We start from the raw sequence: 26,974 nt of genomic DNA on the forward strand, positions 1-26,974 counted from the left end.
CACCCAGTGATTTTAGAAACTCTGATGAAATGTTGTCTATCCCTTCAGCCTTATTTGATCTTAAGTCTTCCAAAGCTCTTTTAAATTCTGATTCTGATACTGGATCCCCTGTCGCTTCTAAATCTATCCTTTTTCTTCTTCTGTCACATCAGACAAATATTATCCCTCATAGAGTTCTTCAATGTACTATTTCCACTTATCCACTCTCTCCTCTACATTTAACAGTGGAATTGCCTGTGCACCCTTAATGATACCATCATTGCTTTTGATTACACCGAAAGTTGGTTTGACTTTTCTATATGCTGAATCAGCCCATCTGACAATCATTTCTTTTTCGATTTCTTCAAATTTTCCGTGCAGCCATTTCGTCTTAGATTCCCTGCACTTCCTAGTTATTTCATTCCTCAGAGATTTGTATTTCTGTATTCCTGAATTTCCATGAACATTTTTGCACTTCCTTCTTTCATCGATCAACTGAAATATTTCTTGTGTGACCCATGGTTTCTGCCCTCTTGCTTTCCTTGTGCCTATCTTTTTCCTACCGCGGTGGTCTAGCGGTGCTAGGCGCGCAGTCCGGAACCGCGCGACTGCTACGGTCGCAGGTTCGAATCCTGCCTCGGGCATGGATGTGTGTGATGTCCTTAGGTTAGTTAGGTTTAAGTAGTTCTAAGTTCTAGGGGACTGATGACCACAGATGTTAAGTCCCATAGTGTTCAGAGCCATATCTTTTTCCCTCCAACATCTATGTTACTGTTTTTAGTGATGTCCATTCCTCTTCAACTGTACTGCCTACTGAGCTATTCTTTATCGCAGTATCTGTAGCCTTAGAGAACTTCAGTCTTATCTCTTCGTTCCTTAGTACTTCTGTATCCTACTTCTTTGCGTATTGATTCTTTCTGACAAATCTCTTAAACTTCAGTCTACTTTTCATCACGACTACGTTGTGATCTGAGTATGTATCTTCTCCTGGGTATGCCTTACAATCTAGTATCTGATTTCGGAATCTCTGTCTGACCATGACGTAATCTAGCTGAAATCTTCCCGTATGTGCCGGCCTTTTCCAAGTATACCTCTTCTTCTTGTGAATTCTGCACAGAGTATACGTTATTAAACTGAAATTTATTACAGAACTTAATTAGTCTATCTCCCTTATCGTTCCTGTTACCAAGCTTATATTCTCCCGTTATCCTTTCTCCTACTACCCCTACAAGCGCATTTCAGCCCTCAAGACATTTAGATTTTGTCATCCCTTTGATTACTCAATTACCCATTTAATATCTTCATGTACTTCCTCTGTCTCTTCATCTTGAGCTTGCGACGTCGGCATATATACCTGAACTATCTTTTTCGGTGATGGTTTGCTGTCGATCCTGATACTGATGACTGAACTGTTCACAGTAACACACTCTCTGCCCTATTTTCCTATTTCTAACGAATCCTACTCCCGGTATACCATTTTATGCTGCTGTTGATATTACCCTATAATCGTCTGACCAGAAATCCTCGTTTTCTTTCCATTTCACTTCACTGACCCCTACTATAATCTAGATTGAGTCTTTGTATTTCCCTTTTCAGACTTTCTAGCTTCCATACCACGTTCCAGCTTCTGACATTCCACGCCGCGACTCGGAGAACGTTATCCTTTCGTTGATTACTCAGCGTTTTTCTCAGGGCCACCTCCCCTTAGCAGCCTCGTCCCGGAGATCCGAATGGGGGTTATTCCGGAATCTTTTGCCAATCATGACATGTTTTCAGTTACAGGCCACGTGTCTTGTAGATACACATACTGTGTCTTTAATGGAGTGGTTGCCATTGCCTTCTGGATCCTCACGCCGTTGATCATTGCTGATTATTCCGCCTTTACGGGCGGTTTCCCACCCCATGGGCAAGACAGTGCCCTGAACTTCTGTCCGCTCCTCCGACCACTTTAACAAGGCCATTGGCAGAATGAGGGTGACTTCTTATGCCGGAATTCTTCGGCTGCCAATGCTGATTTTATTCAAAACTTAAGGGGCAGGAGCGGAGGGGGAGTTCGAATTCGTGACCGAGGATGTTTTGATTACGACGCAAAGACGCTACTCCTAGCACGTCTACCTCTCAGCGGGTTTAAATGTAACTGATATCAACGAGGAGTGTTTTTCGCTACCATTACAACAACGTACAGCCGTAGTCTGAGGAAATTTTCGTCCAGAGTATCTGCGTGATATCCTGCGTCGTCTTTTATATATGTCTGCAATTTCAGCTTTAGCTACTGGTTCTTGATGGTTACGGGCACTACGCCAGCACTGTTCGCTGCCGTCACATATGCCACAGATCGCAGCGTATCCTGTTTGAGAGAGCGGGCAAGTTCCCTATGTTCAGTGATGAGGCGTGGACGTCCAACTTCTTGTCTCCAACTTGCGATTTCAGCATTCTTCAGCCACTTTCCAAAGATGCTCATGATAGCAACACGCTAACAGCCGACCAGCTTCGCCGTTTCCAAGGTGCTCGCTCCCTGGCACTGGACCACAACAATCTGGCTTTTGTCAAAGTCCCTGAAGCTGGTGAACTTCCGCATTTGCCCCACATACTGTCGCTAGAATGATTTCCCTTTTGGCTCTGCTCCACCGCGTCACGTGTCCTCAGTGCATCAAGCAGCATAGAATCTCGCGGTGGGCAGTGGTCATAGCGTTTTGGCTCATCAGTGTACGGGCAAAGTTTAAACAGACTGTAAATCGCGTTCTTGAGACGTATGTGCCGACTGCCGAGTAAGTACGACTGCCGAGTAAGTGGATTACGGACGGAAAAGACCCACCGCGGCTTCATAACGAAGCTCGGAAATTGTTGAGGAAGCAGAGACAGTTGCACTTTCGGTTCAAAAAAGAACGCGCAAATGACGACAGGCACAAGTTAGCTCAAATTCGTGGATCTGTGAAAAGATCGATGCGCGAAGCTCACAGCTACCACCGCTATATCCTAACAAAAGATCTTGCCGTGAGCGGTCTAAGGCGCTGCAGTCATCGACTGAGCGGCTGGTCCTCCCTCCCTCGGGCATGGGTGTGTGTGTTTGTCCTTAGGATAATTTAGGTTAAGTAGTGTGTAAGCTTAGGAACTGATGACCTTATCAGTTAAGTCCCATAAGATTTCACACACATTTGAATTTTTTTTTTTTTTTTTCCTTGTCGAGAACCTGAGAAAATTCTAGTCCTACATACACTTGCTAAGCGGATCCAGTCTTTCGTTGGCCGGTGCTCTATGGCAGTAAGAGATAACAAAAGGAAAGCCGAAGTTTTAAATTTCGCGTTTAAGAAATCGTTCATGTAGGAGAATCGTGCAGACATACTGTCGCTTGACCGTCGCACAGAGTCCCGTTTGGACGACACAGTATCACATCACGACATAGTATCACATCACTGACGTAGAGAAACAACTGAGAGAGTTGAAAACAGTAAATTCGCCAGGTCCGGACGGAATCGCAGTGCAGTTTTACGAAGGGTACTCTACGGTACTGACCCCTTACTTAGCCTGTATTTATCGCCTAGCTTTCGTCCAGCGCAAAGCCCAAGCGACTGGAAAAAGGCACAGGGGCCACCTGTATAGGAGAAGGGTAAGTGGACGGACCCACAAAATTATAGACCGATATCCTTTAACATCGGTTTACTGACAAATTATTGAACGTACTCTGAGTTGGATGCAATAAATTTCCTTGAGAGAGAAAAGCTTCCGTCGATGATTCAACGCGGATTTAGAAAGCATCTTTCCTGTGAAACTTTTCTTGCACGAATCCACGAACCATGGATGAAGGGCAGATTCTATATTCCTAGATTCCCAGAAATCGTTTGGCACGGTGCCCCAGTACAGACTGAAAACGGAGGTAGGAGCATAGGAATAGGTTCCCAGATATGTGAGTGGACGTCTTAATTAGGTAACAGAACCCAGCACGCTGTCCTCCGCCGCGAGTGTTCATCGGAGACAGATGCATCGCCAGGAGTGTTCCAGGAAAGTGTGAGAGGCCTGCTCTTATACTCTATATACGGAAGTGATCTGATGGACAGGGTGAGCAACAATTAGCGACTGTTTGCTGATGACATTGTGGTGTGCGGGAAGGTCTCGCCGTTTAGTGACTGGGAAATGTAGAAAAATGCAAGTCTCATAATGTTTCAGATACAGTAGACTGCTTCTCGAAAGAATCACGTCGGTTAAATATCTACGCGTAACGTTGCAGAGTGATATAAAATGGAAGGGGCAAGTAAGGACGGTAGTATAGAAAGCGAATGGTTGACTTGGGTTTACTGAGAGAATTTTAGGTAAGTGTAATTCATCTGTAAATGAGACTGCATGTATAACACTATTGCGACCAGTTCTTAAGTAATACCTGTGTACTTAAGAAGAACTTCTTATCCGAAATCGCTGTAAAAAACTTTATTGTAGATCACACAAAGTCTTTCCATTGAATTTCCACTTACAGAAAGCATGAAATGAGCGACGCTTTGGCACGTTAAAATTAAAATTGCTGTGTACATCACATTTAGCCAAAACATCGTTCACCTAATGCAGCACGTCACGCCTACGAGATCGCCAGAACCTTGTGGCGCCATGGTAGGCATAGCGTGTTATATTAGGGGAACGACGTTATGGCGAATTGTGAGGATAGGAATTTTAATTTTGACGTGCCAACGCATCGCTCATTTCATGTTTTATTTACTTGGAAATTCAATGGAAAGATATTTGTAATAACCTTCATGAAGATCTGAAGATGCTATCTTAGTTTACCGAAGCCGTTTATTTACAATAAAGTTTTTCATAGCGGTTTCGGTTAAGAAGTTGTTGTTGTTGTTTTTTTGTTGTTGTTCTTCTTCTTCTAAGTAATGACTACAGATCGCCACTATTAACCCAAGGCGCGTGAACTACTGCTCGAGTGTTTTGGATCCCCACCAGGTCAGATTGAAGGAAGACAACGAAGCATTTCAGAGGTTCGACGTACGCGAATATTTGCAGGGTTGCTTCATGAACTCAAGTGGGTCTCTCTGGAAGGTAGACAACGTTCTTTTCGTGGAATACTATAAAGAAAATTGGAGAACCGCATTTGGAGCTGACTGGAGAACGATTCTGCTGCTGCCAATGTTCTTTTCGCATATGGACCACGAAATTATGATCCTATTTGCGAATGGAACAGGAATGGAAATCACTGCTGGTGATACAAAGTACCCTCCACCACGCGCCATACGGTGGATAGCAGATTATGTATGTGAGAGAACCGCTCTTTATAAAATGAGTGATACATTTACTGCAGTCCGTAAAGAGAATGATAAATGGGGAAGCAAGGCCAAGTCTAAGGAAGTAATTTGATGGCTTTATTTTGGAAAGGGTTTTAATATATACACTAGGCTTATGTACCTCATGCTGAAGTATTTTTTACTCCGTTTTAACTGTTGATGGTATACTGTTAACAAGACTTATGGGCGCGTAATTAACGTAATTGTTCATTTTATTGTAGTTGTCATGCGTAAGTACGTAACGATTGAGTCTGAATAAGTAAAAGCCGTTGAGCAGCTAATGTGAGCAGTTTTGAAAGGTTTCATGTGTTACCTCTCATGTTTATCACTTCTTCATGTACGAACTGCTCCCTGAAAATATTATTGCGAATGAAATCTGATCTAGGATCTTTCATTTATTTTTCGTTTCGTATGAAAAACTTAACGTGCGTCTCTTGGTATCGAAACCAACTGCACGAATCATTGCATCGGTTTCTTCATACTCTGAAATCCGAAACAATACAGTGTTTGGAATGACACACGCTCATTGCTACACGCTAATGCAATATCGCCACAATGTTATGTTAACTGGTGTAACCCTTGAAGTATATATGGACACCATATTTCTCATACACTCTGACGTCATTCCGGTTCCTGAGAGTAAGCTGGTGAGGTTATACCACGTTAAAAGTGAAAATCGAGACAAAAACATTAAAACGAAGACTAGTCAGGAGACAAATCAGGTAAATAAAGTTATTAGTAAACGAAATTTATCTTAAGCGTGATAATTGTGCTTGTCATGTTTTAGCTTTACAGCGCGTCCGTATTTTACCGGTTTTGTAGTTGCGTTTAGGTTATGTTATAAACTTTTGTTTATTTTTTAAAATCACCAGTAACTAAATGTCACACATTTGTTTCTGTTTTATATTTGATTTCTAATGCAACCAAGATGATGTCAGGATAGCTTCATATACTTAAATGACTGTTCTAAATAGTACACAGCGTGGCCCCCTTCTCACAACCCACGTTCTCAACCGCTCTCAACAGTACACAGCGTGCCCCCCCCCCCCCCCCCCCCCTCCCCCGCGTTTCTCCCACTTTTCCTGTGGCACTGTTGTTTTCGTTGATAAGGTACTAATGTCACAACTTTCGTAGACATAATGAATTCATGTGATGTTCTGACATATGGATTAGGAAGTATACACTTTGGCATTTGCTTAGTTTACTTTTGTTACCTTGTTTTCACGGATTGACAGAAACGGAACATGTGATATAAACTTTTAATCTGTAATTAGGAAAAGCATTACTTTGTGTCATTATTTTTTTTATTTGTAGCACAGCAATTGATATTTTGTTGACAAGAAGATGTACATAGTAAGTCTGTATCATTTGGACATTACTGCGATACTGAATGTAAAATGAACTGTCATGATCAGAAACATTGTACCGTGGGTTTATTTAATCACTTTGAGACATTGCGAGAGATTCCTGGATCCATGATCTATTTTTTTAAAAAAAATCATAGTTACGGAAGGTTACGTTACTATCAGTGGTAAATAGTGGTAACTGGAAAGATTACCCTGCGAACTGTATACGTAGCGTCTGTTGCTTAGAATTAGGTAATCCAGTTGTTTCTCCAACGAAACTGTACACTTTGTATATCAAATTATATTAAAAACAGGTCTCATTAATGTTGAGTTAGTGAAATTGCCGTTCATCATGAAAAATAGATTGCATGTCTCCCTTATATGTGTCTTTTTAGTGGATATTGGACATTAGATGGCTTGTGAACAAAGCTTTCTTCTGTACAAGTGGCTTATATTTAAGAGTCCAGTTTCCCTTTGCTCACAGAAGATTTCTGGCTCTAATTTTTGTGCATTATAAGCAAAATTTAATGCTTTTGTGATTTCTGCATACATCTATGGTAGTGAATTCTATGAATTACTCTTTGGTATGTGGTAGAATAATTTTATAAATACATGAATTATTTAAACATGTTAAGCCTCTGTTTCACACATTTCACAAGTTATGTTGTAATGAGCTACAGTGTGAAATTTATAGTGGGAGTGGCACTGGGCTGCCTCTAAGAATGTAGTCAGTGTTCTTTAATAACTTGAAGATCAGCCTGTGTAATGAGGCTAGAATTCTGTGTTTGAAAGTAGTAACTCTGTGAATAAAATTGCAGTGTAGTGTACATCATAACTTTATTATACTACAGGGTGTTGTATGGCAATTTAAGAGAATTATGCAAATTATTCTGTTAATATCATGATCCGATAACTGAGGGTAGAAGTTTTCAGATGTTTAAAACAGAAAATAGGTTTCATTTTTTAAAATATATTTTGGTTTGCTGAGAGACTTCTGTTTGTTTGAAAAGATAAGTTGTGATTTTGTTCTGAACAGTATCACCTGGGACACTCCTGTTATCTACAATCATCCACTACTGTTTAGTTGATGGTTTCTAGGCTTATCATTTTATTACCTCTCATTATATTTCCAAGACAAATACTCTGTGTAGTCTAAATTGTGAGGGCATGCTGAGAACAATTATGATGAAACAGATTGTACACACATGATGTATGGCAAGGGGCTGCATGATTCCTTTCCACTCAGATAATTTTATGTACTGTCTGTGGGGATTAACTAAGACTTCAACAGTTCACAACTAGAATGCCATCTTCTAGCCCAACTCAACCCGGCCCTCGGGCTATGTTACAGATAATTCTGTCATCACAGCATACATTCTAAAAAATAATTTAGATGCAAAAGAAATACTTTCCGCATTCTGTGCTCTATTTGGTTAGTCACGTATGTAATTACATGCGACATTGTCATTATGTTATGGGATGAACCTGGCATGCGGTATTGGTAGAGTCATTTGATCTGTCTGGCAGTGTCCCATTTAGAACAAATATGCCATTTATTATATGTGCAGCACATTGAAGAACTGGACGTTACACATATGACACCATAAGCGAGGGCCTCTGTGTTTGTATCATATAACTAAACAACAGCTTGGATTCTGTTCTACTGAGTGTTTTATAAATGCCATTTCCTGTTGCCACACTAAGGTACTAGAGATAAGTGTGGTACTCCAGCATAATTGCAGTAATTAGTAACAAATGAAAATAAAAATATTTTTGTGACAGAACGTAGTACAGCTAGATGAAGATTATGGATTAAAAGTTGTCAACTTACTATTTAATTCATGTAAGATTTATGGTTTGTGATTTAGTTTGGTATGTCTATAGGACTGCATGTCAAAGCTAAGCAACTGCCTGACTCTGTATAACTGTGACTCTGTATGCCTGTCTACTGTTTGGAACCTTTTTCGTTTGGTGGCTACTGATCCCTAAACACACACACACACACACACACACACACACACACACACACACACACACACACACAAATTCCATCATGAATTTTCAACTTTTCATGAAGAAAAAAATGTTTATAAATCAGTTGACTTGCTTCATGTAAGAGTGAGATAGATATAATGAAAAGATTCATCGAGCATTCAGAATATAACAAAATATCCAAATCTTGGGGAGAAACAAATCAGTAAGTTGGCACTTTTTCATTCAGTAATGTCATTTGAAATAATGTTCTGGGATGATTCTTCTTCAAGAAAGAACTTCTGTAAGAGTAACCTTTGGTACTCACCCATGATCATCTTGTAGACATCTGTTTTAAGAAGTTGGGCGCTGGGCATTCTGACAACTGCTTCACATTGTATTCATTCCCTCAGGAAGTATGGTGTAAATAATCCACTACGGGTCAGGAGTAACAGTGGCGTAAATTATCGCAACACAGAAGGAAAATGACGTTCAGTTCGTTATTCTGCATTTAGGTTGGCTTTGGTGTGAAAAGTAGGGCTCAGCTGAAATTTTTGATCCCTTACCTAGTGATACAAAATGACTGACAGACTGCAAAATCAAATTTGAAAACAAACTGTAAAAGCTTCTCCTTGTATTCCATAGAATAATTTATATTATTGTAATGTGTAAAAGGTGGTGAATATTTATTACTGTCTCAAACCTGCATCTTTAAAAAAGTGTTTAGTATGTAGCCACAATTACAAATTAATTTTTAATGTGAATGTCAAATGACTCTGTCCATATCATTGTACTTTATTGTGCAAAATGATCCACTGAATGTGAAACTAACCAACCAACCAATTAAAGTGGAATAGTTTTTGAACTGGAAATGAATTGTCTTGACTCTTCAGATAAATATACATCCACATAAATAATTTATACAAATAGCAGTGATTTAATAGAAACTGCACTATGGGTCTTCAGTAAAACAGTGTGTTCAGCTGAAATGAAATGAAAACATAAACGTGGGCATTGCAACCATTAGTTTGATGATGTACCTGATGAATTTGGAAAGAATTAATTGTGTAGGGTGTTTGTTGCCTTAACAGCAGAATTCAATGGGATTAAACAATCTGCTATACATTTGAGTGCTCCCACTCAGTTTGTGTACCATGTAGTGTCATTGACAGGAATTTATACACTTACCTTGCTTGTAATTTTGTGCAAGTGGGTAGATAAGTATATATGGGGCAGAGTTATGGTAAGAATAAAAAATGGATTTGCCTGAATAAAGGTTAGCAAAGTTTGCGGTATTATGTATGCACCTTTTGATGAATTAGCACCTCTACTTAAATTCCACTGTGGCTTTCCTTTATCAGTTTTTCAGTTTCAATGATTTATTTGAGTGGCATGTTTCATTATCTGTGTATCCATTATCCAAACTACAATGCTCTATTTGTGTGCACCCCCTCCCCCCCCCCCCCCCCCTTTTCACACTTACACAAAAAGCCACTATACTGTAAGGCACTGAACTTGAATCTGACTTAACAAAGTCTGTTCATATACAGCACGTAATATATATTAGAATGTTATCACAGCTCTTCATTGCAGCTGTAAATAACCACTGTTAAGACAGAAGTGGTCACATAGGACAAAGGGCTTTAGTTAATGCACACCATTTCTCACGGCTTGGTAATCAGAAATCTAATGAAGAGGACTTGTAGTTACACAGTTGCCTCATTGCTTTTGTTCTTCTCATTGTGATTATTTTATGAGGTGTGCGTAGGTGGAAGTAAAATGTGACCTGACTTCTTGTTAAAACCTGCACTTTGGAACTTAAATAGTAAACTTCCCGGTGATGCACAAAGTCTCTCTTATAGAATCTGGTATTGTTTAATGAGCAACTTAAAAACACTTGGATGCTTTCTTAACACAGCCATGACAAAATATGCTGCTGCTGTTTGAGTCTACTTGGTAAGGGGACCAGACCGGTGAGCAACACTCAAGAATCAATCAGAAGTGTTTCTTGTAAGCTACTTTCTTTGTGGATTAATTACTTTCCTTAGTTTTCCAGTGAGTCTTGCCTTTGCACTGCTTCTCATACAATGAGTCTTATGTGATCATTCTACTTAAGGTTGCTCTGGTATTTCACAGTTATTACTGAACAGTCAGATTATATAATGGTAAGACAGAGATTTAGGAACCATGTTTTAAACTGTAGGACATTTCCAGGGGCAGATATGGACTCTGACCACAATCTATTGGTTACGAACTGTAGATTAAAACTGAAGAAACTGCAAAAAGGTGGGAATTTAAGGAGATGGGACCTGGATAAACTGAAAGAACCAGAGGTTGTACAGAGTTTTAGGGAGAGCATAAGGGAGCAATTGACAGGAATGGGGGAAAGAAATACAGTAGAAGAAGAATGGTTAGTTTTGAGGAATGAAGTAGTGAAGGCAGCAGAGGATCAAGTAGGTAAAAAGACGAGGGCTAGTAGAAATCGTTGGGTAACAGAAGAAATATTGAATTTAATTGGTGAAAGAAGAAAACATAAAAACGCAGTAAATGAAGCAGGCAAAAAGGAATACAAACTTCTCAAAAATGAGATCGAGAGGAAGTGCAAAATGGCTAAGCAGGGATGGCTAGAGGACAAATGTAAGGGTGTAGAGGCCTATCTCACTAGGGGTAAGATAGATACTGCCTATAGGAAAATAAAGAAACCTTTGGAGATAAGAGAACCACTTGTATGAACATAAAGAGCTCAGATGGAAACCCAGTTCTAAGCAAAGAAGGGAAAGCAGAAAGGTGGAAGGAGCATATAGAGGGTCTGTACAAGGGCGAGGTACTTGAGGACAATATTATGGAAATGGAAGAGTATGTAGATGAAGATGAAATGGGAGATACGATACTGCGTGAAGAGTTTGACAGTGCACTGAAAGACCTGAGTCGAAACAAGGCCCCCGGAGTAGACAACATTCCATTGGAACTACTGACGGCCACGAGAGAGCCAGTCCTGACAAAACTTTACCCTCTGGTGAGCAAGATTTATGAAACAGGGGAAATACCCTCAGACTTCAAGAAGAATATAATAATTCCAATCCCAAAGGAAGCAGGTGTTGACAGATGTGAAAATTACCGAACACCAGTTTAATAAGCCACAGCTGCAAAATATTAACACGAATTCTTTAGAGATGAATGGAAAAACTAGTAGAAGCCGAACTCGGGGAAGTTCAGTTTGGATTCTGTAGGCATACTGGAACATGTGAGGCAATATTGACCCTACGACTTACCTTAGAAGAAAGATTAAGGAAAGGCAAACCTACGGTTCTAGCATTTGTAGACTTAGAGAAAGCTTTCGACAATGTTGACTGAAGTACTTTCTTTCAAATTCTATAGGTGGCAGGGGTAAAATACAGGGAGCGAAAGGCTATTTATAATTTGTACAGAAACCAGATGGCAGTTATAAGAGTCGAGGGGCATGAAAGGGAAGCAGTGGTTGGGAAGGGAGTGAGACAGGGTTTTAGCCTCTCCCTGATGTTATTCAATCTGTATATTGAGCTAGCAGTAAAGGAAACAAAAGAAAAATTCGGAGTAGGTATTAAAATCCGTGGAGAAGAAATAAAAACTTTGAGGTTCGCCGATGACATCGTAATTCTGTCAGAGAGAGCAAAGGACTTAGAAGAGCAGTTGAATGGAATGGACAGTGTCTTGAAAGGAGGATATAAGATGAACATCAACAAAAGCAAAACGAGGATAATGGAATGTAGTCAAATTAAGTCGGGTGATGCTGAGGGAATTAGATTAGGAAATGAGGCACTTAAAGTAGTAAAGGAGTTTTGCTATTTGGGTAGCAAAATAACTGATGATGGTCGAAGTAGAGAGGATATAAAATGTGGACTGGCAATGGCAAGGAAAGCATTTCTGAAGAAGAGAAATTTGTTAACATCGAATATAGATTTAAGTGCTACAAAGTCATTTCTGAAAGTATTTGTATGGAGTGTAGCCATGTATGGAAGTGAAACATGGACGATAAATAGTTTGGACAAGAAGAGAATAGAAGCTTTCAAAATGTGGTGCTACAGAAGAATGCTGAAGATTAGAAGGGGAGATCACATAACTAATGAGGAAGTATTGAATAGGATTGGGTAGAAGAGAAGTTTGTGGCACAACTTGACCAGAAGAAGGGATCGGTTGGTAGAACATGTTCTGAGGCATCAAGGGATCACCAATTTAGTACTGGAGGGAAGTGTGGAGGGTAAAAATCATAGAGGGACACCAAGAGATGAATACACTAAGCAGATTCAGAAGGATGCAGGTAGAAGTAGGTACTGGGAGATGAAGAAGCTTGCAAGGATAGAGCATGGAGAGCTGCATCAAACCAGTCTCAGGATTGAAGACCACAACAACAACATTATCAGGAATAATGCAGTCACAGTTATGGCTGCACCTGTTTGTGTGTGATTTATTTACTGTCATGGTTAACTACCAGCCCCATCACAAATTATCAGCCCCTGCAGTTCTTCCTGCATTTCACTAGACTTGTTCTGGCATTCGTATGGAGAACAGAATCATCAGTGAACAACCTCATTTGGATTCTGACATCAACCATCAGGTTGGCAGTAAGCTTCATAAATTGGGAGACACATTAAAAGATCAGAAAATTCAAATTGTGGTACTTCAAGAAACATGAATTGAATGATGGACCATAACGCCATGGGTTTGGGCAATAACTATCTTTTTAAAAGTAAAACTGGTAAAAGAATATTTAATAATACACCACATCTTGGAGGCGCTTTTTCAGTCTCCCAAAAATATTTTAAATTCAGTAACGGAAGTAAAATTGTTAATAATAGACTAATGACAATTTCTCTTAAATATGCTAATAAAGCATACACTTTAACTAATGCTCTGTGCCAGCCAATGAGGATAACTATAATAAACTTCAAGTAGTTAAGTTAATGAAGCTGGGGAAATGTTAGAAAGCATCATCTTGAAAATTCCCTCAAACTATGTTAAAATTTTTAAGGATGATTGTAATGCTCGATTAGGTAAAGAGAAAAAAATAAAAGAAAACAGTGGGAGGATTTCCTGCACATAAATGGACAAACCAAAATGGTCAAGACTTTTAACCTTAAAATCATGTCAACACATATTAAAAAGCACCATTCTAAACAAGAAACTTGGCACCCACCCAGTACATTTATTGGGGTATTTCAAATCAATCATGTAGCAAATTCATACCCTAACTAAAAAGAAATTTTAAATGTCCAAGTTAGGAAAGTGGGCTAATATTAAGTCTGACCATTATTGAGTGCAAATAAAAGTAAAACTCCAACCTCTAAAATTCTTCAAAACAAAAAAAAAAAAAAAAATGTTCTCCCAAAATGTGACACTGCTAAAATAGCCCCTGCACTAATAAGTGAACTTGACAAAAAACAATCGAACAGTTGGCAAAGCCCAAAAGAAAAGTTCATCAAAACAGCACATAATTTAATTCCAGTTTGAATGAAATAAAAAGACCCATGGTGGGATCTGGATTGTGAAACTGCAGTTAAGTCTTGGAATTGTAACAAAACCAAAAACGCATACACTTCCCTAACTGTAAGAAAAGAAACACCTAAATCAATCCGTCAGACCAGAAGATACTATGAAAATGCTCAACCTTTAGAAATGGGGGGGGGGGGGGGCAGGAAAGAGGGCAATCAGCAACATATGGCACTGCGCTGACGATCTACAGATCTAGAAAGATCAGCCATTTAACAAATGTGGTTTAACACCCACATTAGAAGATTCTTTGAACCAAGATAATGGCTATGAAAAACCTGAAGTAAACCACTGATATTCATTTGGAAGATGAATGTTTTCATAAAGAAATTGTGTGTGTTTAGTGCCCATAACAAATTGTAAGCAAGCATATGATATTCGGAATCTGTATGTTGTACGGATTTCTACACCTATTTCTAATCAACACTTGGCTCTGTGTGTTCCTGACTATAACACCTGTTCACAGAACAGGTGAACGTCAGATCCTCTGCAATGGCAGAAAATCTCCTTGTCCTCAAGGAGATCCATGAATCTGCCCTTCTCGGCACTGTGCAGCAAAGTTGAACTTCTCTGCTGCATCCTTCCTATCTGTAGCTACATGCTCACCTGATCGGATCTCCATTGTGTAATACATTGGTCCAACAATCACTGCACAATGGGTCTTATGTATTCCAATATAAATAAGCCAGATACAGTTATTATATACTCAGCATTTTAAAAATCAATATGTGTGTTCCTACTGTACCAACAACACAATGCTTCAACCATGCCATTATTGCCCTCTACCATGATTCTATGGAAATATAGTATTTCAGTGTAATGTCTTTGTAGGTGTTATTACAGTTATTAGTAGTTTATTTATTGCGACTGTTACTGGTGGTTTCAGCACAGCAGTTATCTATCATTTAGCCATGAGGTAGTAGCATAACTGAACTGGCAATGTGATTTAACTGCAAAAAATGGTGTCTTTTCATAGGTGACCGTACTACATTTAATAACCACTTGCATCTGCAGAAATGTGTAAAAGAAGTAAAACTTATTTGATTTATAGATAAACTTTGAGTAGCAGTCACTTTTTAGAATTCTTTGCAGTAAAACTGTCATCAGTTTTTGAGGGTGTACGAGTATAATATCCTCCAATCTTTGAATGACATTAAAAATTGTATACATTGTTTACATGTTACAAATACAGTGCCTCATCACGTGCGTATTCCAACCTTTATGTTGGAAATCTATGAATGTAGCTCTGTGTATGTTGTTTGTTATACATTATGTGAAAGGACAGTGTGAAAGAAGGAAAATTCTGATTATTAGTTGGTACTTTCTCTCTCTACTGTAAAAGTAGTTCATTGTTTGGGATGTGAGAAATCTGTATTAAAAATGGGACTCATATTAATGAAGTACCTTTTGATATTTGCAGTTGATGTACACACAAAATCCTACCACCTCATATACAGTCCTTCCCCTCTCCCTCTTTTCAGGCAGTCTCTACCTGTAGGCGCTGCTTCACTACCATGTCTCATAGATGCAGGGATCAATAATCACTTATATAAACAACAAAATCGCTAATGCAACAAAATATTGCAATGCACTCACTTTTAACTAAGAGGCTTTTTTTTCTTTTTGTTTTGAAATTGCTGTTCAGTAAGTGTATTTTGTCAGTTGCTGTTTGCCCATGAAACGGTATTAGTTATACTGTAGGTGCTTTGTTATAAAAAATTCTGCCATCGTAGCTAGCTCTCTTATATGTGCTATGAAATCCCTCGTGGCAGTGCAGGAAGTACACACATGCACAGCTAGTGGTGTTGAAGGCGTCATTCACATGTAAGAACTGTACAGTGCCATATGTCGTGCCAAACATGGAAACATATACCAAGAGTGGGACAAGATAAGCTCCCGCCAGGGGCCCAAAAACTGGTCAAAACAAAAACATGAAAGAAAGATGTTTGTAGGATTAACTGGGAGAAGTATCTTTGTTCTCCCACGCCTTTTGTTCCTATCTTTTGCCCAAGAGTCGAAGCCTTTCCCTCAGACCTTGACTATAAATGTGTGCTGTTGTCACAGTGTTAGTTGCACTGTGTCATTTCATCCAAATAGCATAATTAAGAAGTGATTACTACCAAACACTTAATAGTTCCATTGTGTGGCAAAGTGCACTTGATGCACATAGCTGCCTGTCACAGTTCTTTCATCTCCAGCTGTGGAGTTTGATAAAACAAGTCTGCATTTCACTTAAATTTATTTCATTGATACATTAACATGACGCTATCCTATCACATCCAAAGAGATGACAGTGTTCAAGTACTTGCTGCTATTGGACTATAATATCGTAGGATCTCAGTGGTTGGCAAGTGGGCACTGAAACCGTTATTCTTATTTGGCCAAAGGCTTTGAATTTTTACCAATCTTTCCTGACGCTGGAATGAGATGCGACGGCAGATGGAACCAGCAAAAACAGTGGACAGGATGCGTAATTTACTAGCCCCTCCAGCCAGTAATATTTGTGTTCCCAAGTTTCAATCTGCTGTTTAAATAAAAAAAAGAATTAAAGAATAATCTTTCTGTGGGTTATTAATAATGTTACAGGAGTTGTTACTCATTGGGTATATAGACAGCTATGCTCTGCCCTTTTATGTTTAGCCCACGTGCAAGATTTTTTTTTCCACAAGATAAGAAAGTGTCCAGTCAGCTACATAAAATAAAAAACAGAGAATGATTTCTTCACTTCTTCCTGTGAGGTGCTGTGTACAAGTTGTAATTTATCCTATTGTGACCATGTACATCACATGCCACAAGTATGAGTCCAGCTTTCACATGAGAAGAGGTAGTTGTGTACTTCATCATTGATGGAACTTAAGTCCTACAACAGTTCTCAGAAGTTAAACTGTGCTGTCCGAAAGCTGGATCCTGATTGTTGGTGGTAACTCCAATAAGATGATCCATCACTTTTCAGACTATATCCTGCATATTGGTCTAGAGACCTCCGTTTCAGTTAAGAGCAGTGGCTGGGCAAATCTTAAATCTCCCAGATTTTCTGAAAATAGCCTTCAACACAATCTTATCCATTGTTGTTGTTGTTGTTGTTGCTGTTGTCTTCAGTCCTGAGACTGGTTTGATGCAGCTCTCCATACTACTCTATCCTGTGCAAGCTTCTTCATCTCCCAGTACTTACTGCAGCCTACATCCTTCTGAATCTGCTTAGTGTATTCATCTCTTGGTCTCCCTCTACGATTTTTACCCTCCACACTGCCCTCCAATGCTAAATTTGTGATCCCTTGATGCCTCAGAACATGTCCTATCAACCGGTCCCTTCCTCTTGTCAAGTTGTGCCACAAACTCCTCTTCTCCCCAACTCTCTTCAATACCTCCTCATTAGTTATGTGATCTACCCATCTAATCTTCAGTATTCTTCTTTAGCACCACATTTCGAAAGCTTCTATTCTCTTCTTGTCCAAACTGTTTATCGTCCATGTTTCACTTCCATACATGGCTACACTCCATACAAATACTTTCAGAAATGACTAGCACTTATAAATCTGATAGAACAGCACACACAATTTAAATCTGTGCAGGAAATTCTGGACGACCCTCAAAAAGTATAATGCTCAGTTCTGGTCCATACTGTGGTACATTACTGCTTCTACATTGGTCCTATTGTAACACAGTCACTCCTTGCTCTTAATTGCTTTGACAATACCTGTCTGCCAAACATTAACATAATCTGCCTTATTATCCTGAATGCAACAAAAGACTGCTAGCATTACAAATGCATCTCCAGGAGGATGGCATGCAATAAACATCAAATTGGCATACAATGTGCTACAAGATTGGAGATTCAGGTCAGGCTCCTTGGTGTTGCAATCCTGTAAGACAGTACTCGTGTAAGAGACACCTTCACACCATGTTGTTGCTCACCCACCAATGGGACAACTTTTCAGTAATCTACTGTGAGCAATGAGGGATTTTGGTATGTAAGTAAAGGACTGCCTTACGGAGATGATGTGGTTTATTCTACATCTACACCGATATACTACAAATCACATTTAAGTGCCTGGCAGAGGGTTCATCCAACCACCTCCCCAATTCTGTATTATTCCTATCTTGTATAGCGTGCAGAAAGAGTGAACAGCTATATATTACCCTAAGAGCTCTGATTTCCCTTATTTCATTGCGGTGATGGTTTCTCCCTACGTAGTTCAGAGTCAACAAAATAATTTTGCATTCGGAGGAGCATGTTGGTAATTGGAACTTCATGAAAAGATCTCGCCACAATGAAAAACGCCTTTCTTTTAATGATGTTCACCCCAAATCCTGTATCATTTCAGTGACACACTCCCCCTATCATTTCAGTGACACACTCCCCCATATTTCGCGATAATACAAATCCTATCTGGTGAGGATCCCACACTGTGCAACAGTATTCTAAAAGAGGGTAGACAAGCGTAGTGTAGGCCGTCTCCTTAGTAGAATTGTTACATTTTGTAAGTGTCCTGCCAGTAAAACACAGCCTTTAGTTAGCCTTCCCCACAACATTTTCTATCTGTGCCTTCCAATTTAAGGTATTCGTAATTGTAATTCCTAGGTATTTAGTAGAATTTACACTCTTTACATTTGACTGATTTATTGTGTAACCAAATTTTAATGGATTCCTTGTAGCAGTCATGTGGATATCTTATGCTTTTCATTATTTAGGGACAATTACCAATTTTTTGCACCATACAGATATCTTTTCTAAATCATTTTGCAATTTGTTTTGAACTTCTAATCACTTTATTAGTCAATAAACGACAGTGTCATCTGCAAAAAACCTAAGAGGGCTGTTCAGATTGTCTCCCAAATTGTTTATATAGATAAGGGACTGTCTCCCAAATCGTGTATATAGATAAGGAACAGCAAAGGACCTATAGCACTATCATGAGGAACACCAGAAATCAATTCTGTTTTACTTGATGACTTTCCGTCAGTTGCTATGAAGTGTGACCTCTCTGATAGGAAATCACAAATCCAGACACATAACTGAGACGATATTCCATAAGAATGAAATTTCACTACAAGCCATTTGTGTGGTACAATGTCAAAAGCCTACTGGAAATCCAGAAATGCTGAATCGATCTGAAATCCCTTGTCAATTCCTAGGTATTTAGTAGAATTTACACCCTTTACATTTGACTGATCAAATATGCGAATATAGAGCTAGTTGTGTTTCACAAGAAAGATGTTTTCTGAATCCATGTTGACTGTGTGTCAATAGATTGTTTCCTTTGAGGTAATTCATTATGTTCGAACACAACATATGTCTTTGATAGTATATCCTTTGCTATCGTGCGGAGAAGGCATTGATTATGTCTTGCTGCTGCTTTACATACACCCTGAATCTCTTTGCATTTTATGCCTGGTTTTGAGATAAAGTTTTGTCGTGAAACTATTATAAGCATCTCGCTTTGAAGTCCAGGTTAAATTTTGAGCTTCTGTAAAAGGTCACCAATCTTAGAGATTTTGCATCTGTTTAAATTTGGCCTGTTTGTTTTGTTGTTTCTATAACGGTGTTCTGACCCATTTTGTGTGCCAAGGAGGACCAGCTCTGTCATTAGTTAATTTCATCTTCTTTCTCTCGTGCCATTGTCATGCAGTTTCACAGAGTCAGCATTGTTACTATCAGATTTGGTATGGTTAATGTGGAGGGGTGACCAGATGCCAGATGCCGTTCGTGTCGCCACTCCATACCACCCCCCACCCCCCCCCCCCCCCGGAATGCAAACAGTATATCCCAGCTGTCTGTGTCTAGTGCAAATCATGAAATAGTGTGAACGTGTTTCAAATGTCTGCGAGTCGTAACTAAGGCGGGACGTGGAGACCTGGTGGGATGTGGTAAAGCACCTAAAAACCACATCCAGGCTGGCAGGCACCCCAGCCCTCGTTGTTAATCATCTGGGCAGATTCAATCTGGGGCTGGTGCACCTACCCAAGTCCAGGAAGCAGTGCAAAATGGTTCAAATGGCTCTGAGCACTATGGGACTTAACATCTATAGTCATCAGTCCCTTAGAACTTAGAACTACTTAAACCTAATTAACCTAAGGATATCACACCACACCAAGTCATCACGAGGCAGAGAAAATCCCTGACCCCGCCGGGAATCGAACCTGGGAACCCGGGTGTGGGAAGCGAGAACACTACCGCACGACGATGAGCTGCGGACAAAGCAGTGCATTAGTGCACTTGGCTTAGCTGGTGGGTGCTATAGTTTGTTAATTTATATGGTTTAAATCTCTCAGTTGCTGCTGATACTAGTACTTTGAATTCAAGCCACATGTGGTATACACTTACATTGTTAATTTGGAAGGAGTTGAGATTGTCTGTCAGGAAGGTGTCAAGTGAATTTTTATCTGCATTTTTTAAGAGGTATACTTTTTGTTTATTTTTGGAGGATTTGGGGGTTTACAATATTCAATCTCGCTTTGACAACCCTCTGTTCACTAATTCCTGCATCCATTTTGATGCCCGTTATTAACTCAGGATTTTTTGTTGTGAAGAGGTCGTGTGTTTTTTCTCAACCATTTACTATTCGTGAGGGCTCGCGAACTAACTGCTAAAAATAATTTTCAGAGATTGCATTTAGCAAAATTTCAGATGATGTTTTATGTGTACCTCTGGAATTAAACATGTATTTTCGTTGAGATATCGAGAATAAATTAAAGTCACCACCTACTATAATTGTATGGGTCGGGTACATGTTTGAAATCAAACTCAAGCTTTCTTTGAACCTTCCAGCAATTGTATCACCTGAACTGGGAAGTTGGTAAAAGGATCCAGTAATTAGTTTATTCCAGTTGCCAACAATGACCTCTGCCCATACTAACTCACAGGAACTATCTATTTCAATTTCACGACAAGATAAACTACTTCTAACAGCGACAAACACACCACCGCCATCTGTGTTTAACCTACCATTTGGGAACACCATTAGGTTCTTCTTAAAAATTTTAGCTATATTTATCTCTGGCTTTAACCAGCTTTCAGTGCGTATAACTATTTGAGCATCAGTGCTTTCTATTAGTGCTGGGAGCTCTGGTACTTTCCCCAACACAGATATGACAATTTAAAACTGTTGTACCCATGGTTCCTGTATCTATGCTCTTCCTGTGTTTGTCCTGCACCCTTTGTGACTAAAGCCCTTTTTGTGTTTTCCCAAGAACGTCTAACCTAAAAAACATCCCAGTTACACCACACAGCCCCTGCTACCCATGTAGCCACCTCCTGTGTATAGTGGACTCCTGGCCTATTCAGCGGAACTTGAAACCCAACCACCCTTTGGCCCAAGTCAAGGAATCTTCAGCCTAAACAGTTGCAGAATCTTCTGAGCCTCTGATTCAGACCCTCCACTCGGCTCTGTACCAGAGGCTGCAGTCGGTCCTGTTGACTATGTTGCAAATGGTCAGCTCTGCTTTCATCTTGCAAGAAAGACTGGCAGCATTTATCACTTGTGTTAGACACTCAAAACCAGAGAGAATCTGTTCTGATCCAAAGTGCCACACATCATTGGTACCTACGTGAGTCACCACCTGCAGTTGGCTGCACCCTGTGCTCTTCAAGGCATCTTGAGGATCCGTTCCATGTCTGGAATGACTTGACCCGGTATGCACATGGAGTGCACATTGGCTTTCTTACCCTTCTTGGCAGCCATGTCCCTAAGGGGCCCAATAACACATCTAACACTGGAACTATCAATAATCCCACCCTCTATGATTTCCAGATCTTGCAAGCTGAGATGTTTTGTCTGAAACAGGATAGGCGACGGCATCTGGTTCAGCGAGTGTCAGCCACAGACAGCACCTAGAACCTTTTTGTCAGAATAACTGTGGGTGTGGGAGGGGGGGGGGGGGGGGCGTGCTTACGTGCGGTTCCCTGGGAAGTCTTTCTCAGACTGGTACACCCCGGGCAACTTTCCACTTGAACACAGGTGAGGGGTCGACCCCAGTGCGAGCAGTAACTGGGCTGGCCACTGGTGGGGACTAATCGGAGGACTTGGATGTGCTGGATATCCATTGGATCCTCATGGCCGGCCCCCAACAGTGGTGCCTATCCACTGCAGCCTCAAGCTGTGCAACCGAAGCCATCAGAGCCTGGAGCCGAGGGCAAAGTGTCAGCAACACGGCTCACACCCACACACAACAATCACAGTCTATATACATACTAAAGACCCTGGTAAAAACTAATCTACCCAGATAAATGAACTACCGGCATGTGCTGCAGAACCCTACTTTAGACACTGACGAAAATGGATCTGGGTCTAATAAATTAGATTAATAATGCAGGTATTCGAAAACCTAACTACTTAAACACTCAGGTGAACCTAAATATTCATCCTTGATTAGGAACTTGTAATATGTCACAAAATCGGTTTACTTTCTGACACAAATGAAAACACGAGAACCTTGGCTAATAGATATTAAATTAACATGCAGAAACTCAAGAAACTAAGGTATTAAAGCAAACAGATGATATTACAAAATTTGTTCTGGTTAGGAACTCGTAAAAGTCACAAAATTGGTTGCTTTCCTGTTGCTGCGTCTGCGTCTGTCGTGGCCGGCTGCTGTGGCCTGACTGGCAAGTTTTATGCCATGATTGGGAGTAGGTCTCTATTTTGACCTCTTAAAAGGCTTAATATTATTGTGGGTGTGACAAATTTTGAGAAGGGCTGCAGTCCACATTTTAAGTCATCCTTTTATAACATCCAATATGAACACTGTTAAGTTAATATAGTATACATTGATACTTTGAGACAAGATGATTTCTTCGATTGTTAAGTTTTTCCCCTACCATGTCCTAGGGATTCACCTTCTCTGTGAACATACTATATTCAGCACATAACTGGATGCAGTCGTGAGGCAGTGGAACAAGGCGAGGTGTCTTAAAAGCAAAATGTTTCTCACCTGCTCCGGTTCCTTTGGTGCTGTACAAGGACTGCAGCAAATGTGAGCAGCGGAGAAAATGATCAAACCAGTGCAGGGTAAAGTCCTCCTTCAGCAGCTACGGAATCATACACCACTCTGCTGGGCATCAGGGCACATGAAAATCCAACAAACATTCGAGGTAGCTTGCAGGGAAAGTGTGACACAGCATAACATTGACCTGTGGGCTGTCATCTTGCTGATGAGTCAGGAGTCTCGTGCAAGTGTGGGAGAAATAGTGGCTGGCTATGAGGGCCAGGAAGCTACAACTATCCAGCAGTGTCATTCTGCTGACCACTCCAATTTGATAAAGGTGCTCAGGACTAAACCAAACTCCTCCCAAAATGGGCTGTGAAGGTCCAACGGTACCAGTACTGACCACCCACTGTGTCATCTTCAGCCCACAGGCATCACTGGATGTGCATATGGAGGGGCAAGTGGTCAGCACACCGCTCTCCCAGCCGTATGTCAATTTCCGAGACTGGAGCTGCTACTTCTCAATCAACTAGCTCCTCAGTTTGTCACAGAAGGGCTGAGTGTATCCCATTTGCCAACAGCGCACAGCAGAACAGATGGTCACCCATCCAAGTGCTAGCTCAGCCCGACAGTGCTTAACTTCGGTGATCCGACGGGAACCGGTGTTACCACTGCGGCAAGGCCATTGACAAAGCTGCTCTGGACTTGCCTCCAAATCAGACCTCAGTCTGTTAACACATGACTTCATACTCAGATTAGAGGGTCCCCCCCCCCCCCCCCCCCCCAGTGTACAATGTGCATATCACTGTATTTTTCAATTTAACTGAGTGTGTTTTATAATTTGATAGGAAGGCAGATGCAGACTTAAGCAAGGACCTACCCTCTGTTTTAAATGACAATGAGACTAGCATTGCAAATTTTAAAATTTGTAGAGTCTGGAATTAAGCCTAACTTTTTACAGTGATGGTTTTAGTGTCTCATTGTGTGTCTGTTTTATCCTCTTTAGTCCAGTGGCCAGTCAGCACATTTTGGAGGTTGTAGAACCATAAATATGATTTGTAATATATCCGCTTTCACAACACTGTGTGTGTGTGTGTGTGTGTGTGTGTGTGTGTGTGTGTGTGTGTGATGCAGTTGTTATGTTTTAGTTGATTTACCACTTGTAACCAGACTGGTCTAATAAGAGATTTTAGTTCAAGCACTAAAAACCTGACTATCAAGTACTAAAATAATAATAGTAATCATCATCATCCTGTCACTATAATACATGAACATGGTTTTCTTCAACACGATTGTTTGAAATGTGCCTGTGTCTAGGTGTTTACTTACTTCTTAACTAACATTTTGTGGCTGGTCAGAAATCATTGTGCTTTCAGGTGGCAGAGTCAATCATTGCAGAACAGTTCAGGTTTCAAAGTGCCCACTAATCTCAATGAAGCATCCTTCGATATCGTGTACACCACATTGACACAAGCTGTCAGGAAGTGTGATGAGAAACTAAACATCTTGATGTTGCCTACAATGTTTTCATAAAAGGATACATCTTTAGCTGTCACCAAGATAGAAGCAAAGCCTTCATTAGTGGAGTTCAAGACACCATTGGGATCTGTGAGAATGTTGCCATAGTTTTAAGGACAGTCCCTATAATGTCCTAATAGTCAGTGTGTAGCTGGTCCTAGCACATAGATGGCAATGATATTTCCTGATGAAAACTCTCACATTTTTCCTCATTGGCACACTGTACTGCCATTCTCAGTGCTGCTGTGCGTAACTGAAGACTGCCGCCTTCATTGAGGGTGTTTCTTTTATTATACTATCCCAGAAACTGTTTGTTTGTTTAGTAATAGTTGTTTTATAAGTGCTACTTGGGATCCATTTCTCAGAGCATGTGATGCTACTACTAATTTCTCTGGATACTGTACACAGAAAGACCTCTATGTTCGGTATGACACTGTTCAATAGTGTTTGCAACCTGTTCAACATAAGAAGAGAAGAGTGTGTCATTAATAATATTCTCCTCCAGCCACCTTGACCACATACATTTTATGGTCTATTAAAAAAGTTTCTAAGAAGGCCACATCTCTACGGACCATCTGAGTGTCATAAGATTGCCAATTTACCGACTTGCAAAACATCTAGCCAGCATGCATACTCCACTTGTTAGTCACTGTTTGCAACTTAAAGAGAATACGATCAACATCATCAGCTGAATTAAATGTCTACATTGTGGAGAAGGAATTGCAGTAGTCAGCCTTGATGTGTGTCATTATTCACGTACATTCTCAGCCCTCACTCTGTAGATCACCTCTCCCAGTTATTCGATGACATCATTATCAATTTATTATTTATTTACACACTGATGTTGTCATACTTTCACGGTGGAGAGTATTTTAACCAGTTGGATGGCATCGTAATGGGAAACCCAATAGCTCCAGTTACATCCAACCCGTTCAGGGAACAGTTTGAAGGTGTTATTCTGGACTTGGCCCCCTGCAGACCCTAGTTGCTTTTCTTGATATGTTGATGACACAACTGTTGTCTGATCTTATGGAAGTGAAAATCTGGAATAGTTCTTGGACCACATCAATACCATGTGGGTGTGGACAGTTTTATGTTTTACAGACTGTGCACACTGTGGAAGAGTGTCATAGAGAACATGATAGGTACTTCCTCTTATGATATCCTGATCAGTAGTTGCAGAGCACGGTCCGAAAAAAAAGAGCCCAATATTCATTCAACTTCACAGCTGTTGTTGAACTAAGAACTGTCTCTGGGATAGCATCTTAAAAGAAGTGGTAAAGATAAAAATTTATGAAAACACCATCAATAACAACAGCAGTCTTCAGTTAAGCACAGCTTGGAATGTGGTCATCAGAAGTATGAAACAGGTATGTCATCTTGCAATGAAAACATTACCTTAAATGGCACTCGATTAGGCATTAGTGACATCACATGTATAGGAATGATAACAACAACCACATGACAGTTACCTCTTGACAATGATCATAAATCCTCTATTGGAAGCTCATGGGTTTAAAACTACTTGACACACCTGAAAATCCAAGACTTTCCTGAGTGTTAATTGTGATAAAATAGTGGCTTATGCAAGGATGTTGTCAGGCCTAATAACTATTCAAAGGTCCAGGGTTCAAACTTCATCATTGTAAGGACTTCTTGTAACTCTGACAATGATCTGTTAATGTGGAACATGACAGGTTTCAGTGTGATTGGGTGTCCACATTAATTGTAGGTCACCCTTTCACTAGCTGGGTGACTAATTTAAGAGGCCAGAGAAAGGCAACGCAAATCACTTCCATCAGGATCATACTTAGTAAAGCAGTGTGGTATTCAAACCTATTTGAGGTCACCATTTTAGAAATTTGTGCTATTGACATATTACACTGCCCTGTACGCACTAATGTGACCATCTGTCAAAAGCCAGAATAGCACCTTTTGCAGTGCGAGCTGCTGCAAGATGTGCCAGAAGTAAGTTAGTGAGGTTCTGGAAGGTACCAACAAGAATGTGGTGCCATGCTGTGGCCTGCTGTGCTGGGTTTCTCAGTTGAGGATCCACAGTGTGAACAGCCCAATTGAGCTGGCACCACAGATTCTCAATTGAGTTTCGATCTGGGGAGTTTGTTGGCTAGGGGAGATGGTTAACTCATGCAGGTGCTCTTCGAACTATGCATTTGCGCTGTGGGCCATGTGACATGTTGCAATGAATTTCTTGTAGATGTCAAACTGCATATAAGGGAGGACATAGACCCCCAGGGATAGAAGCACACTTGTGTCGACCCATTGTGCCTTTCAGAATTACGCAATCATTCAGAGAATGCCACAAAAACATTCTCCAGACCATAATGCTCCTTCAGTTTCATGCCCTACTCGCCAACAGCCATCTGTACAATGAAGTGAAAAACGTGATTCATCTGAAAATGTCACTTGTCAACA

General features: G+C 40.3%; 1 protein-coding gene and 1 pseudogene across 1 annotated transcript in view; one reads left to right on the forward strand and one right to left on the reverse strand.

Moving 5' to 3' along the window:
• Positions 1–5,862: 5,862 nt before the first annotated feature.
• LOC126353788 (obg-like ATPase 1) overlaps positions 5,863–26,974 on the forward strand; it is a 263,208-nt gene continuing 242,096 nt past the window's right edge. Inside the window, exon 1 of the mRNA XM_050002881.1 lies at positions 5,863–5,977. The gene's annotated coding sequence lies outside the window, so the exon portion shown is untranslated. The remainder of the gene's footprint in view (positions 5,978–26,974) is intronic.
• Positions 23,596–23,713, reverse strand: LOC126289253 (5S ribosomal RNA; annotated as a pseudogene).

This window comes from Schistocerca gregaria, chromosome 1, assembly GCF_023897955.1.
Source record: "Schistocerca gregaria isolate iqSchGreg1 chromosome 1, iqSchGreg1.2, whole genome shotgun sequence".
Classification (NCBI taxonomy): domain Eukaryota; kingdom Metazoa; phylum Arthropoda; class Insecta; order Orthoptera; family Acrididae; genus Schistocerca; species Schistocerca gregaria.